This window comes from Echinops telfairi, unplaced genomic scaffold (assembly GCF_000313985.2).
Source record: "Echinops telfairi isolate 266 unplaced genomic scaffold, ASM31398v2 ScPeMD7_30;HRSCAF=105, whole genome shotgun sequence".
Lineage (NCBI taxonomy): Eukaryota > Metazoa > Chordata > Mammalia > Afrosoricida > Tenrecidae > Echinops > Echinops telfairi.
In genome coordinates, this window is record NW_022103927.1 from 473,855 (window position 1) to 479,751 (window position 5,897).

Sequence of the window (5,897 nt, forward strand, 5' to 3'; positions counted from 1 at the left end):
TATGTGATCTGATCAGACATGTCCCTCTCCCTGAGCTGTAGCTTCAGTGCTGTCCTCTGAAGTAAATTCTTCTGCGGGGGTGGGGGTGGTGTCCACATAGTTGGGATTGGGGCCGGCCCCACAGACCTCTCTATTGATTGCTTGCTTCATGCTGGTGTGATGCATTCACACCTTGGAGCTCCAGGTTGAAGTCTGGTCCCTCTTTCCCTGTGGAGATATAAACAGTACCCTCTCCTTGGGTGACACCATTATTCTCAAGGGGGAAAAAATGAAAATGGAAATCAAAAGTGGTTCTCACACCAAAGGATAAAGCTTTAAAGACTCTGATGAGGCAGGAGGTGGGGGGAGAATGAAGAGCAGGAAGGTAGGAGGGAGAGAGGGTGGGAAGAGAGAGAAGCACAAAGACCCATGCGGCTGGGTGGGGGTTGAAGGGGACACTGCCACGGATTCCACGAGGTGGGCGGTGCAAGGACGTGGCCTGGGTTATTCTTTGCATGTATTCTACCCCACAAACAAAAGGGGCCGGGATTAAATATGCTTATATAAATACATAAAATAAAAACAAAGAAGACCGTCAATTAAGCTGTCCGGTCCAAGGCACTGGGCCGGATCCCAGAGTCCACCTGATTTATGCTCCAGAGAGTATGGGAGGGGTGGGGAGACCGGTTGTGGCGTCCCGGGTGACATAAAGGGTTAAGGATCCTGGCTGCCATCCGACAAATCCGAGGTTCTAATCCACCTCGGAAGAGAGGCCTGCTTCCCAACGCCCTGCCCTGCGGAGCAGCTCTGCCCCGCGCCAGATGGCGGTGCCATGAGTTGGAATCCATTTGGGCTGCTAACTGCAAGGTCGGCAGTTCGAAACCCCCAGGCACTCTGAGGGAGGATGATGAGGCCGTCTATTTACCGTCCAGAGCGACAGTCTCAGAAACCCACGGGGGCACGTCTACCCTGTCGTATGGGGTCGCTGTGAGTCGGCATCCACTTGATGGCCGTGAGTTTGGCTTTGTGGATTTGTGGTTTAATCGTCACTCATAACTCGTCCCTTTCAAGGGGAGAGTGATTGGAAAAAGCCCTGACCAACTGCAGAGCCTGGGCCCAGAGGACAGGCCACCTTATCCCGTCCCCTCCCCCCACAGGCAGAAGCTCCTGGGTCTTTGAGGAACTCTAATCCTCAGAGAGGCTACCCCACCCCCGGCCCCCAGGAGGGCTGGCCTGCAGTGTTGCTCTACCCGTACCTTAAAGAACACCGGGCCATTTGGATGCTCCCAGTTCTTTTTCTTAACCTGCACGGCATCTCTGCCAGGCTGTCTGCCCCACCCTCAAAGGAGGATGGGGGCCCAGAGAGGGTGAGGGGGCTACCAAAGGTCACAGAGCAGTTTGAGTTGGCCTGCGTGGCCAACACCCCTCCCTGTTGGGAGAGGAAGGCTGTGTGGTTAAATTTCAACCCCAGAATTTATTTCCCCGGAAGACCAAGAGTGAGAACTAGGGTGCAGGGGCCCCTGAACAGGGTTTCCCAACTTGCGAAACCTTGACATTTGGTTCTGGAACATTCTCTGGGGTGGGGGGCCCTCCTGTGCAGGGCAAGGGGTCGAGCAGCATCCTTGGTCTCCACCCACTTGATGTCAGTACCACCCCACCCCACCCTGACTGTGACCGTCGCAAAAGTCGGCTGACATTTCTGAGTGCGCTCCTGGGTCCATGAGACCCATGGGACCAGACAGACAGACAGACAGACAGATAGACAGACAGACAGACAGACAGGGTTTCTGCAGCTCTTCATTGCTGACCTTCAGTTCTGGATCTTTCTCGGTGGTGGGCTGCCTGGTGCACTGTGGGAGGGCATTACGCCGATCCTGGCTTCCAGCCACCAGATGCCAGGAGCAGCTTCTCTTACCTGTGAAGGACAAATGACCCCTGGATATAGCCGCTGACCAAACCTCGGAGGTGAGGTTACCGCTCAGAGCTGTGCTTACATTTCTAGAACATTCCAGCCTCGTGGGCCGCTGGGAAGGAAGCTTTCCCCCACGGTCACTGGCTCAGCCGCGGACGCTCTCGGGGTTGATGGTTTCCTAGCACTGTTGGGCAGCTAACCACAAGGTTTGCAGTTCGAAACCACCATCTGCTCTCAGGGAGAAAGACGAGGCTTTCCACTCCTGCAAAGAGTTGCCGTCTCAGAAATCCGGCCCCCAGGGTTGCTGTGAGTTGGAATCCGCTTGGTGGCGGTGCGTGAGTTCGGAGGGGCCGTCAGTGGGCGCCGATTCACAACGACTCTGTGTGTCACAGATGGACACACTGCCGGGTCCTGAGCCTGCCTCCCCGTCGAGGCTGTGTGTGAGCCCTCGATGGGCCCTCGGTGTTGGTGTATCGCACTGATGTGCCTCCTCTTTGTGACTCCCCTCGGCTTTACCAGCCACGACATCCTCCCCCAGGAACGCATCCGAAGTATCGGACACCAGGCCGTACCACCCTCGCTTCAAGGTGTGGTCTGTCTCTGCTTCTTCTGGCTGTCCATCGCATGGTCAATACCCTTCACCAACAGCCCTCGGGAGGGGCTCATTGTCTGCCACAACCTCCTGTGCCATGCTACTGCCATTCACAAGCCTCACCCGGCCTCTCTTCCTAGTCTGTCTCAGTCTGGAAGCTCCACTGAAATCTCTCCACCATGGGGACCCCACTGGGACGTGCCATACCGGGGGAGTAGCCTGTGCACCAGCCACCAGAGGGGGAGGCACCAAGAGGTGAGGTTAGTCACGCGACTGCAAACATCCTCCTGGAGACCTTTTAAGCCCCCCTTCTGGTGGCATCGCGGGCGACGCGCCGGGCTGTGACCCACAGAGTTGGCGGGTGGAAATCACCAGCTGCGCCACTGGAGAAAGACGGGGTTTGCTCCTCCCGTGATGCATTTGGGCTGCGGTGCTGGAGAATAGGAGGCACTGTGGACTGCCGAAATGACAAGCCGATCTGGATTGGAAGCAGGACAGCCAGCGTGCCCCGCTCTTTGGAGGTTGAGGATGGACAGACTTTGTCCTGCCTGTTTGGGACATGTTGTCAGGAGCGACCAGTCCCTGGAGAGGGACATGACGTTTGGCAGCAGTAAAGAGGCTGGCCCTCGATGAGATGGTTGGACCCACTGGCTGCCACGGTGGGCTCAGGCATGGGAATGATGGCGAGGGTGGCACAGGACCGGGCAGCAGTTGTGTTCTGCTGTGTAGGGGCTCGCGGTGGGTCAGAACCGACACAGGACAGCACACGGGTCCTGTGAAGAGCTGTAGTCTTGGAAACCCACGGGGGAAGCTCTACCCTGTCCTTCGGGGTCCCTGTGAGTCACATAGACTTGCTGGCAGCGAGTTGTTACTGTGTTTTTGTGTTGTTGGTTTTTGCTGTGGCAGAAGTGGTGCCTACACGGTGGTTATTATCCAGCCAGTGTGCGGGCAGAGGAGAACGGCTCCATTTGGGTTTTCATGATGGCGGCCTTTGGAAGCAGATTGCCAGGCCTGCCTTCTGAGGTCCCCCTCGGTGGGTTTGAATCACCAACCTTCTGGCTCGGATCGAACGCTGAACTGTCAGCACTGCCCAAGTCTCTGTGAAACTCACGGCTTAGGGAGAAGAGCGCCGGCTCTTGCACCCAGGAAGTCACTGTTCACCCCGAACAGGGATGAGGACCTGCTGCAGGTGTCCCGTGCTGGCCAAGCCGAGTGAGAGGACAGGAGAGGCACGTCTGTCCCCCAGCCCTCTCGAGAGTCAGGTCCTGGCTCACAGTGCAGCTCACTCCCTCTGTCTTCCTGGAGGCTCTCCACATGGGTCCCGTGTCCTGTGTCCCTGTGGGCACCTGGAGGAGGGACGGACGTGGTCCTCTCACGTTGGCAGAACCAAGTTTCTATCTCGTTCCAGAACATTCTCATCACCTGCAAAGGAAAAAAACGTGGCACTCATCGACATTCAGTCGTCACCCCTATCCCCCAAGCCTTAGATAACCATGAATCCATTCTCTGCCTCTTAGGATCTGCCTGGACCTTTCCCAGGCTCAGAATCACACTACTTGTCTCCCTGTGCTGACTTACTGCTCAGAGCATCAGGTTTCCAGGGTTCCCCCGTGATCCCATGGGTATCAGACGTTCATCCCCTGTCAACGACTCCGTGCACGGACAGACCACATTTTGTTTGTCCGTTGGTCCATTGGCGGACATCAGGGTGGCTTCCATGGGTGGCCACAGACAAGTCAAGCTGCTGTGGACATTTATGTGCAGGAATTTGGTGCTGTCCTGTTCTTTCTCTTGGGCACACACCTGGGAGAGGAACGGCTGGGTCTTGTGGTAATTCTGTGTTTAATGGCGTTTCCCCAGTAGTGGCTGTTCCACGTGACGTTCCCACCAGCTGTGCGGAAGGGCTCCCTGGTTGCCCCCCATCCCTACCAACAGTTGCTGTCCGTTTTCCCGATACGAGCCATCTCCGTGGAGGTGAAGTGCGGTGTCCCAGGGCCCCGGCCACCCTGTGTGAGTCCATCTGGATTGAAGAGGCACATCTTAAATGGACAAAGATGATCACCCCTGTGAATCTATGCATTAGAAGTTTGTCTCTGGGAAATCACATCGCGATGAAATCAATCAAGCCCAAAGAGCTATCACCTCCAACTCACTGCCATGGAGTTGGCTCTGACTCACAGCAACCTTACAGGACGGCGAGAATTGCCCCTGTGGGCTTCTGAGATGGAGTCTCTTCATAGGAGTAGAAAGCCTCGTCTTTCTCCTGCAGAGCGTCTGGTGGGTTCGAACTGCTGACCTTGCGGTTAGTTGCTCAAGAGGTAACCACAATGTCACTGGAGCAAACAGGCCACTATGATATAACCTTTGAGTCACCGCCAAATCGACTGGTGTTGGGAGTCAGCAGGAGTTCCACAAACCAAACATTTCAAAACATCTTAACTTTCCATGAATCTACGAAAGCACAACACAGCAAACCACTCAGGAATCCCATGCCAGGTTCAGGCTGTTCCAGCGAGCAGCTGCTCCTCAGAGGTGCCATCAAGGCAGGTCTGACTCATAGCGAACTGAGGCACAACAGAAGAAAACACTGTCCGGTCCTGCGGCGTCCCCACAGTGGTTCTTCTGTGTGAGCCCATCGGTGCCGTGAGCTCTGCTTGCAAAAAAAAATCCCCGGCTCATGAGCTGGGCTTAGCAGCAGCTTTGAAAACGAAGCCTGGTCACTCCTAACCACTCCGTCTAGGGATGGGCAGGAAACTAGGAAGGTGTCCTTGGATGGCAATCAGAGGAGTGGAAGACGGTCCATCAAAGACACCCCAAGAAGGTCAAGTGGCCGAAATCCTAGGTGCTGGACTCCGAATGCAATAGGCTTCTTGGTACTGGGGACACACCCACAACTCAGATGAGCTGCTTTGTAGCCGATGTCCGTGGTCCAGGCGTCAGTCACTGTCCAGCTTTTCCACAGCAAGGACGCGGTTAGGACCAGGGTGCGCCTTAGTCTGCCCAGTGCCATCTTTGATCTGAGCACGTTCACGAGCTAGTTTGCAACATCATTGGATTCCGTGACGGCTGCTTCCTTGGTCATCGGTGGTGGAGTCAAATGAGACAAAATCCTTGACAACTTCAAAAAACAAAAAAGAAGTCAAGCAGGGGAGGGCCGTTACAGCTCACGGGTCCCAGGAGGACCTCAGGGGGATTAAAAGTGGCTGTGAAATTTCCCAGGTGGCACCCAGGCCCCGGCTGTCTTCTCAGTGGCAGATAGCAATTGTAGTTGGTAACTCACATGTGGTCACAGCCTTCTGAGGAAACTTGATGGACGTGGGTTCTCGCTCCCCACAACATGCTCATCCCCGCGCAGTTCTGGGGACAATTTCAGTGCATCGGGGGCTCTCCACGGAGTCCTGCTGGCATACAGGT